This window comes from Ovis canadensis, chromosome 2 (genome assembly GCF_042477335.2).
Source record: "Ovis canadensis isolate MfBH-ARS-UI-01 breed Bighorn chromosome 2, ARS-UI_OviCan_v2, whole genome shotgun sequence".
NCBI classification, from domain to species: domain Eukaryota; kingdom Metazoa; phylum Chordata; class Mammalia; order Artiodactyla; family Bovidae; genus Ovis; species Ovis canadensis.
This window is the reverse complement of record NC_091246.1, coordinates 184,219,053-184,230,340: the sequence shown is the minus strand read 5'-3', so window position 1 is coordinate 184,230,340 and position 11,288 is coordinate 184,219,053. Positions and strand designations below refer to the sequence as shown.

The 11,288-nt window shown below is 38.9% G+C and overlaps 1 non-coding gene across 1 annotated transcript; it reads right to left on the bottom strand.

The window, feature by feature from the left end:
- Positions 1–10,927: 10,927 nt before the first annotated feature.
- On the bottom strand, positions 10,928–10,999 carry TRNAF-GAA (transfer RNA phenylalanine (anticodon GAA)). Its single transcript has one exon. It is a non-coding gene; the product is annotated as a tRNA-Phe (tRNA).
- Between the last annotated feature and the right edge of the window lie 289 nt (positions 11,000–11,288).

Here is an 11,288-nt window from a genome sequence, read left to right as displayed (position 1 = left end):
TAAATGAAATTTTAAAATATAACAAACAACAAAAGAAATGTGAGATTTCTTAGACACATTATTTTGTGCTCCAATATTCAAAACACACAGTCAATGTGTTTTACTTAATTCCCTCACTGTTAATGTTTGCTGGTCAGGACTGAGATAAAATTCTTGACTTACCTATAAATATATGTCATTGGCACAGACATTTTGCCACTGTACCACCAGGCAAGTCCTAGTATAGAAATTTTGGAGGCAGCTAAATATCTACAGACTAGCTTATCCGTGTGGTCATAATGAGATGGTCAGTCTGCCACCCTTAGGTTGTAGCAGCTGAGTATCTCTAGCTTGAGCTTTTGCTACATGGACATCTCCCTGAAGATGACAACTGAAATAGCCTGAAACAAAAGACAGAACTCTGCCTCACATAAAGCCGTGTGTGTGTGCTGAGTCACTTTAGTTGTGTCCAAATCTGTGCGACACTATGGACCATAGCCTGCCAGGCTCCTCTGTCCATGTGATTCTCCAGGCAAGAATACTGGAGTGGGTTTCCATTTCCTCCTCCAGGGCACACTCCTGACCCAGGGATCAAACCCATGTCTCTTGTGTCTCTTGCATTGGCAGGTGGGTTCTTTACCACTAGTGCTACCTGGGAAGACTGTCTTTTCTAAGACATCTTGTTTGATGGCTGTACCCACTCTAGGAAAGCATCCTTTGATCTGTGGACTGGAGCATTGGTTTCTATGCCCTGCTACAGTTATATCGTCTCTGTCTCTATTTGGCCAGGGATAGTTGAGGCTCAGATGTACCCTGGCAAAGGCAGCTGAGAAGATGGTGGCTGTTGTTACGGGCCATTGCATGTCCCTGGAGATGCTGTCCATGGTTGTACTGGTAGACGTTTTTGAGTCTGAGCTGGCTGCACTCACTAGTGCTGATGATTGGTTTGCGTTTGGGAAGAGGAGCTTGATAGCTATTAATTTAAACCTGGTAGGAACTTTCAGAGATTTGGTTGAAGGATGACAGAAATACACCCTGCTTATCTTATTTGGCATAAGAACCAGTATATCTTCTTAACATTATGTTCCAAGAGAAACAGACATACGTCACAAATAGTTTATCATGGGGAAGAGGGGAGTGCTCTTAATATCAATACCCCAATATCAATGGGGGATTGAAGGGGCAGAAGGAAAAGATGAATTGCTATCCAGTCACAACAGAGGGCTCAACTGATAGCTTGTGGAGCTCTGGACCTATGAATTTTCCTGATGGAGATAAGGGTGTCTTCATTTTCATCCTCCTCCCACCCTATGTTTAGATGAGGGTTACCTCCAAGGCAGTGACCTTGGGTGAGGCAATCCTCTGGTGATTCAGCTGAGAGACATCAGCCTTCAATATGCTGGTAGCTAGAGAAGTGAAGGCTGTATTCCTGAAAAGATAATGCCAGAGGAGGGGAGAGTTAAACCTTTCAACATATGACCACATCCACCACAATCTGTTTCATGTTGGAAGGAACAAATGTGTCCCAGATAAGAGATGTTTGTAATTAGTTTATAAAATTAGGCAACACAGGCAACAAAGGAGAACTCTTGGCAGTTTGCCTATGACCGCATGTATCAGTACAACTGTCATTCAGCATTCAACAATAATTGTGTTGCCCAGTGAGCTCATGGCCACCTCAGAAGCAGGCACATTGTTCCTACTCTTGCTTTCAACTCCAGAATGATTGCAATTTAGCTCTTCTCTCTGAACATGTCTTCCTCTGACCTTTTCTACTGTCTTGTCTTTCTACATCTTCCAACTGCTCTTTCTTTTGCATTCATATCTTCCAAAAAGAGGCTATATTGGGGTTCATTAGTCACCCTCTAATATAGATTGTCCCAGTTAAGTTGATTTTGAGGCAAGACCACCCCAACCTATGTAAACTGGTTGCCTTTGGTCAGTGAACCCATTTTTATTTCATTTCAGCTATAGTCTTGTGATACTAAGCAAGTCAAGATATATTTAAGGAATCGCCCAGAATCCCTCTGCTGAGAAGGAACCAGCATCCTGGCAGGTATTCAGTGTTTGAATGCTTGTTACACAGTGGCTTCCAACTTCTCTGAAGTTTAATACTGACATATGACTTTTTATGAACAGCAGCAGAAGTAGCAAAGGCTGAGATGTTTAGAATAGTATAGAGATGATCCTTCCTTTAAGAAAAACAATAGGGCTCTGCCCCTACCTCCCCACTCTTCATTCCGTGCTTATAATCTTTTGGCTATTTCTTTTATTTGTTACAGTTCATATTGCTGTTTCTTTATCTGTTTTAGACATTGTCACATTTTTATTATAGTATATGGGAATTGAGTTATCTTAGCCTTTCTTTGGATTGAAAAATTATACTAAATTCAACTGTCCTTAAAGAATTTTGAACACTAAATTACTATAAGCCATTAATATTTAATATGAAAGAACCCTTCAAGTTTTTCCCCATTTGATGGGTAGCTGAGAGCAATTTGGAGGAAGTTTAGTGTTTACACAGGAAAATAAATCCAACTGAGAGACACAGAGTGAAGAGAAAGATGAAGGATGAATTCTACTCTTCTAGCTGATGGTTTTGATGTTTGCTTCTGAACCCCTAAATAATCTGTCACTATATTCAGCGTAGTCACAAGATCACAACTTGCTATAATATGGGACAGGAAATACAATCTTTTAGCTGGGCACTTGGTCACAGTGAATAAAATCTGGGTTCTATTGGAATAGAAGAAGGAGAGAGGTGACCAGTGACCACTTCCATGTCAGTTAATTTAAAATATTTTTCCTAGTCTTAAAAATGATGGCATCTGATTCTCTAATGGAAAAAAGTGGTGAGGAATGCTAAAAGAATTGGAAACAAAAATTTCTTTTTGAATAAAATATCTCTAGATTTCCTTTAAAATTTTTTTTTTTCATGTAGGTAGAATAGTACTAATTCCAGCAATTCTTGCTATTACAGAAAGCTCTAAGGTTTCAAAGTTGTTTCAGAGAACATTGTGGCCACTGATGGTCCTCATAGTCTTGCATGGTAGATAAGACAGAAATTGTCATCTTTATCATACAGATGATGAAAACGAGGCACAGAAAGAATATGTCTTCCCCAGGGTCCCATGGCTGTAAGTTCTAAATCATTCTTTAATTTTCCCACTTCAGCATCAGGTGGGAGTGTTGCAAAAAGGAGAATCTTCCATGAAGGGCCTTGGTAGTGTTGGGAAAGGGAAGGAAGTTGGTTCATGCAAACATAGCCGTCAATGTCAAAAATATCTGTCTTTTCTCAAGCATTTCTTCTTCAAAATCATTGCATACTTCTCAAATAAGGCTGGATGCCCCCTATCTGCTGCTTAGGACTCTCACTCATGGTAGTGTAACAATAAATTTTAGCATCAAATCTTGTACAGATACTGGATAGATTTGGGATCCTCTGTAAGGCACAATACCAACTTGGTAGTCATAGACATTTAGCTATATAGTAATATAAATGTTAGTCACCTGGCCTCTGTATTTTTATGCATAGAGAGAGATCAATATAGAAATCTGATTATTAAGGATTGCAGATTGTTCAAAAATAGACCTAGTAATATGAAACTAATTCAGAATTTGGGAAACAAAAAATCCAAGGTACGTTTTACGCACTCAGATGTCATGCAATTCCTGTTGTTTTCTAGCTATTCATTGAGTTGTGCCTGCATTAGAGACTTCACAAATGATAGATCTAAATAAAAGGAAAAAATGCAGTCATAGTGTTATGCCTAAAGGGAAAAAATGTGTTTTCTAAAGCAGGTAAAATTTTAACTGAAAAATAGTTGAGTTTCCTGGAAGGATTTTACCACTATAACTATTTAAAAGTAAACTTTTAAAACCACATAATCAAGCAATCAGTTGAGGTTTGTGCTGTACTAGGTATTGAAAGCACTTTACACACCATTAAAATTATTGACAATATTTCAAATACAAGATATTTGTAAATTTATATCATATATACAATTGTACACCAGTAATCTAAGGAAATAAAATTTGCTCCTTCAAATTCCAAATACCTAAGTTCCTAGCCATAAAAGTAATTTATTGCGGTTTTCTCAATATTTAATATCAGTAAAGATACACCAAATGCATCATACAAAAATGTTTCTAGTGATCTTTTCTTTCTTTCGCTACTGCATAGATTTCAGATAAAAGAAAACTTGAACTTTTAAAAATAACTTTTTTTGTGAAATTCCCTGGCAGTCCAGTGGTTAGGACTGTGTGCTTTCAGTGCTGAGGACTCAGGTTCAATATCTGGCTGGGGAACTAAGATCCCACAAAGCCACAGGGTGTGGCCAAAAAAATAAAACAATTAAAAACTGGAGCTTCTGTGGTGGTCCACTGGTTAAGAATCTGCTTTGCAATGCAAGGGACACCGGTTCAATCCCTGGTCCCAGAAGGTCCCACTTGCCTTGGAACAGCTAAGCCCAGGCTCCTCACCACTGAGGCCTGCATGCCTAGAGCCCATGCTCCACAACAGGAGAAGCCACTGCAATGAGAAGCCTGCACACTGCAACTAACAGTAGCCTGGCAACTAGGGAAAGCCTTTGTGCAGCAACGAAAACCCACCACAGCCAGATAAATATAAATCTTAAAAAAAATTTATTTAAAAAATGCTGTGACAAAACTTTCTTTTTTTTTTTTCAGTTATCCATTTTATTTATTTATTTATTTATTTATTTATTTATTTTTAGTTTTTTATTTTTTAAATTTTAAAATCTTTAATTCTTACATGCGTTCCCAAACATGAACCCCCCTCCCTCATCCCTCCCCATAACATCTCTCTGGGTTATCCCCATGCACCAGCCCCAAGCATGCTACACCCTGCGTCAGACATAGACTAGCGATTCAATTCTTACATGATTAGAATCATACAATACTTGTCTTCTGCACTCTCACATTTATTGCTGCATTATTCACAATAACCAAGAGAGAGAAACAAGTGTCCATCAACGAATGAATGGATAAAGAAGATATATGTGTCTGCGTGTAATTTTTTTTTTGGCCATATGGGAAATTTCAAACATATATGAAAATAGAATAATACAGTGAACCTCTCATAGCTATCATCCAGCTCCAGTAATATTCATGACATCCTGTTTCATCAACACCCTTATCCCCTCCTCACCCTAATCATTTTGAAGTAAAGCTCAGGCAGCATACTTTTCATCTGTAAACCCTTTGATACATATGTCTAAAAATAAAGCTTATTCTTTTGAAAATATAACTTCTATGGTAGATTATAGATGATCCCACATTTTTACCACTCCCTCCATTGAGAGGTGGAATCTAACTCCCTGCACCTTGCATTTAAGCCATAGTGACTAGCTTGACCAGATGAATATGGCAGAAATATCAGATTGGCATTTTCAAGGTTAGGCCTTATCTAGATCTCTTGGGGACTGAGCTGCCAAGTAAAGTCTGACAACCTTGAAACCACCACATCAAACAGGTCACACATAGGTGCTCTGGTCAGAAGTTTCAAGAATCCAGTCTTTCTTTTTTGAAAATTAAAAAAAATTGGCCCACCACACAACATGCAGGATCTTAGTTCCTTGACCATGCCCCCTGCAGTGGACCACCTGGGAATTACCAACTTAATTTTTAATATATCTGGAATTTGTTTATAGGTGAGGGATTAAGTGCTTTTGTTACCAGGATGAGTTACATAAAAAGCATGCTTTAAATGTTTGTATTACTTAATATGGGTTTCTCAGGTGGCGCAGTGGTAAAGTGGTTAAGAATTTGTCTACCAATGCAGGAGAGGCAGGAGGCATGGGTTCCATCCCTGGATCAGGAAGATCCCCTGGAGGAGGAAATGGCAACCCACTCCAGTATTCTTGCCTGGAGAATCCCATGGACAAAGGAGCCTGGCGGGCTACAGTCCATTGGGTCGCAAACAGGTGGACACGACTGAGCATGCGTGCAATTACATAATATGGTGATGAGATTGTTTTCCCTATATTTCAGAAAAAGAAGCCAAGCTATATTTGGTGAGGACTGACTTCAGGAGAATAAGGTAGGAAGAGCACCATCATGTCTTATGTAGCTTCATCCTCTCTTCTGTCTTGAAACAGGGACCTAAGATGGGACGTCTTGCTTATTATTAATGCCAAGACCTGGAACTTATCTTTGGCTTTATCCAAACTGTTTTAGAGAGCAGGTATATTTCTCCTGTCACAAATGTATTTAATTCGTACTCAGTGTAATTCAGCAAGTACTAATTGATCTCTAGTATTATGCAAAAGCAACCAGCTGGGCTCTGTGTGAAATTTAGAGGAAATACAGAAGAAAAATAAAATATATTCCCTGCTCATACAATCAAACTGGAGAGACAAAATAAATTGCAGGAAGATTATGTTCCAGGGTAATATGTAATTTTGTGTTCAAACAAGTGGTACCAACACTTATTATTACTATATTTCAGAGGCAAGCGAGATTAATTAACTTAGTGTGGTCTGAGAGGTTCTTTGATCCAAACCCTGAAGAATGAGTGTTATTTCCACAGGCTAAGAAGGCAGGGGGTAGAGGAACAAATAAGCAGTTATAAAGGTGAGAATAAAAATGACACAGAGGACATGGGAAGGCCAGCCACCTCACTGTGGAGGGAAGGTGGGCGGGCATTAATACATTTGGAACACATGGGCCAGAATAAGTTATCTGGCAAGTCTGAGTGGCAGGCTGAAGAGATTAGATTCAGAAAACTGTCTGTGCCCTTCATTCCAGATGCCAAGGTCTTTGCTGTTAACTAGCATATTTATTTCTGGAAAAAATCCAGGTGTATAATTAAAATTGGAAAAGAACTATCAGAGTTTGAACTGGTAGAAGAAAGACATGCATAATAGAGACTTAAGTGCATGGCAAGGAAAACGAGGTGGTAAACTCAAGGAGGAAAGTCTGTATTTATCCAACAAATATTTATTGAATACATACACATGCAAGTCATGTGCTAGGCACAGAGGACAGAGAAGAACATTAGTCATTAAGAATTTGTTTGTTGTCTGAAAAATTGAAGAAGAATCAGCGCTTTGATGTTGATGACTTGATAATTTAATCCTTAACAGCAGAATTTCAGGGTATGTAATACTCCAGTAAAGAAGGTATTTTTTGTCACAGTTGCTGTTTCTATCACTTCAGTAGATGAGCATCTATCTACTCTACCACCAATGTGTAACGTCAAACTGGAAAAGTAAATTAATCCTTTCCAAATTTTTACTCTCTTTTTTCCCTCGTCTTGAACCCGTAGCCTCTATGAGCTCCAAGGATTGTAAATCAATCATACTCCAATAAACAACAACAACAACAACCAGTTCCCAGGAGAGCAAGTGAACAGTTAGCAAGAGTTCTGAGGACAGTGGTTCTAAAAACATTAACTGTAGGCTAACTACTCTGGAGCAGAGAGCTTTTTTTTTAGAAATTTTGTCAGAAAGCATTAGTCATGAATTAATTCCATCAGTCAATATTAATTTAGCTCCTTATATGCCTGAGGCCCTCATCTAGAGGTGGGGCATGCAGTGGTGAACAAAACAGAAAAAGTTCCTGCCCTCCTGGAGTTGATATTCTGATGGAAAACAAACAAATGCATAAATATATACTGTATTTCCAGTTGGTGATAATTGCTATGAAAAAAAAGTATATAACAGAGTAGGAAAATCAAAAGTGATGATGGTGTGTGGTTGGGTGGGGGGAATAACTGTAGATTGCATGGGTTGTGGAAAATCTCTGAGGAGATGACCTGGAACACTTCAGGAGTGGTGTTGCAGGGGAAAGCAATGGCCAGTACAAAGGCCCTTTGGCAGGAAGGGCTAGGGGTGATGGAAGAACAATCATCATAGAAGGTAGTGTGGTTGGAATCTTGTGAGCTAGGTGGTAAATGATAGGAGAGATAGTAGGAATGCCTTTGGTTGTCAAAGTGAGAGATGATAGTGGTTTGGATGAGGGTATGAGAAGTAGCTGGACTTAAAATGTGTTTTGAAAGTGGAGCTGGTAGAACTTGATGTCCTTAGGATGAAAAAAAGAGGTGAACAAGATTAACACTGTTCCACAGAGAATGGTAGCCCCATTTTCTGAGATGGTGAGAGGCTGGGAGAGGAGGAGGTTTGGCACTCAAATATTTGTTGAATGATCCAATAACTCAGTCAATGATGTTCCAAACTTATGGTGATGAGGATGAGAAGTTGTTTACTTCTTCACTGTCAGGAGATGTAACAGTACATAATTGTCTGGAATCACTCTAGATTGTGATAGAGTTTTTGGAGTTTCAGGTATTGAGGGTATAGAAATCTTTGAAGAAATACAGAGTATTTAGAAATGCCATGACAGAAAAAAATTAAACTAGTAGTCTAAAAGAATTAGCCCTGCACTGGAGTCAGAATATTGTCAGTGCTTGAGGTGAGGGTTGGAAAAAAAAAAGAAACAGGCCTCTAATTACTTTTACCATGCATGCATGCTAAGTCGCTTCAGTTGTATCCGACTCTTTGCAAGCCCATGGTGTACCCCCTCAGCCTCCTCTGTCCATGGGATTCTCCAGGCAAGAATACTGGAGTAGGTTGCCATTTCCTCCTCCAGGGTACTTTGACCATGTTCTTCCACTAATCTACCATTTTAGAGGCTGAAGGAGGAATACAAAAACACATTTTTTTTTCTTGAGAGTATAGGAATAAGCATTTGGACACTGCCCTTTCAGCTGGAATAGGGAACTATAGAGTCTCTCCATCCAAATTTTATAGGCTCTTGTCCAGCTGTAGATTTGGCAGATGTTGCCTAATCAGAAAAGCATGACACTTCCTAATTTCCACTGTAGCCACATAAGTAATTCATGCTTATAGCAGATGGCAAAGGTGTAACTTTCAGGAAAGTATCTTCAACCTTCTTTGCTCTATGGCATTCAGGCAACTACCAAGCCCAAGTTAATATTTCTCACAATATTATACATATGTAGATTGTAAGTCTTAATTTTGAAAACGTTTTAGGACAATTGCAAAGCAGAATACAATAAATAGTCATACACTCTTCCTCTAGAGTCTCTAATTGTTAACATTCCACCATATTTGCTTTATCACCAACTTTTTATATCTATCTGCACATACAAGTGCACATATACGTGTATTATTATTACTACTATTTGTGTTGTTGAATCTTTTAATAGTAAGCTGCAGATATCTTAACCCTTTACCCTTTCCTAACATGTCTCCTATGAACAAGAACATTCTCACACATGACCACAGGATGATGACCAAATGTGGTCAGTTTAACTTTGACACCATAATACTATCTAATGGTCAGTCTGTATTCAAATTGTACCAGCTGGCCCAATAATAGTCTTTCTAGGGTTTTCCCTTTCTGATCCACTGCACTGTGCTTAGTTGTCATCTTATGACATATTGGATACTCTCCTTCTGCTCCTATCTCTGTATTTGGAGCTTTTATGAGTCTTTCTTCGTCTATTTAAGTCATTAAGCACCAATTGTTTAGCACTTGTTAAATGGTTAGCATTACATTAGGCCAAAGGAGGACCAAAAGAAGATGAGATGAAATTTCATATTGTATCATCTCTTGGAAAGACAATATTTCCATTCATAAAATGATTAGACTATAGCTTCTAAGCTTTATATAGTAAAGTGTGAAGTAGATTGTACCTAACTGCTCAAGGAATTTAGAGGAGAAAGAAAGAAAGGAAAAAAAGGAAAGAAAGAAAGTTTAAATATCCCTATAAGGTTTACTGAACTGTCTCCGCTACAGTTTTTCCCTGCAGGTAGGATCTGAGATAGCCCTCAACTCTGTGTTAGGTTTCACATTTCCCTACTGTATACCTAGTAGAAGTGCAAACTGGTCACCAGAAGTTTTTAAAACTCTTTGGAATTCTACAGCAGTCCTTAGGTTGAGAATCATTGTACTAGAATCGGAAAACATCACAGTGAGCTAAACCTCCTATATGTTCTTGTACCTTCTTCTGATGTTGGCTGGACTTATTTCTGTTTGCAGGTTTGAGATGTCAATATAAATCCCAAACACTTCATTCTAAGTGATGATTTCCTGCTGGGAATCCTCCACAGAGGATTTAGTTGACTGTTCAGTAAATCTGCAACGTATTTCCATTCATTAGACCAAAGCCTCTCAACCTCAGCACTATTGATGTTTGGGGCAGTGGCTATTTGGGGGCACCATTTGCATTATTATGGAGCTGTCCTGTGTATTAGAGGTGTTGAGAAGCCTTTCTTGCCTCTACCTACTAGAGGTTAGTAGTGACTTTCCTGTTGTAACAACCAAAAATTGTGTCCAGATGTTGCCAGATATTCCTTGTGGGGGGATAAAATTAGCCCTTTGAGAACAAGCACATTAGATGGAGCTCTGCAAGAATGGGGGCCATTGCTGGTTTATTTACTATTATGTGCCAAGCACCACACCTGGCACAAAGTAAGTACAGGATAAAGAGCAAGCTAATGAATCAAAGCACTAGATTCCTGCTAATTTGTTTAATTAATCCCACTGTGTTTGTACTGAATTGTCTCCACAACAGTTTTTTTTTTTTTCCAAGAACTGTGTGAGAAAGGGTTGGGTCGAATCCAAGTAATCTTTCTCTTTTCATTTTACTAATTTTTTATTGGAGTATAGTTGCTTTACAATGTTGCGTTAGTTTTTGCTGTATGGCAAAGTGAATCAGCTATATGTGTATCCACTTTTTAAATTTCCTTCCCATTTAGGTCACCACAGAGAACTGAGTAGGGTTCCCTGTGCTATATAGTAAGTTCTCATTAGTTATCTATTTTATACATAGTAGTATATTCACTCAGTCGTGTCCGACTCTTGGCGACCCCATGGACTGCAGCCCACCAGGCTCCTCTGTCCATGGGATTCTCCAGGCAAGAATACTGGAGTGGGTTGCCATCTCCTTCTCCAGGGGATCTTCCCAACCCAGGGATCGAACCCAGGTCTCCTGCATTTCAGGCAGATGCTCTAACCTCTGAGCCACCAGGGAAGCCCTAATATATGTCAATCCCCATCTCCTAATTCAGTCCACCACCCCTTCTCCCCCTTGGTTTCCATACATTTATTTCTCTACATCTGTGTCTCAGTTTCTGCTTTGCAAATAAATTAATCTGTACCATTTTTCTAGATTCCATATATAAATGATGTCATACAATCTATGTTTTTCTCTTTCTGAATTACTTTACCCTGTATGATGGTACATTTTGATTAAAGTTCAAGGCATTAGTTGACCAATAAGGCACAGGCAGATACATCCAGCATGGTATGTGATTCGTTTC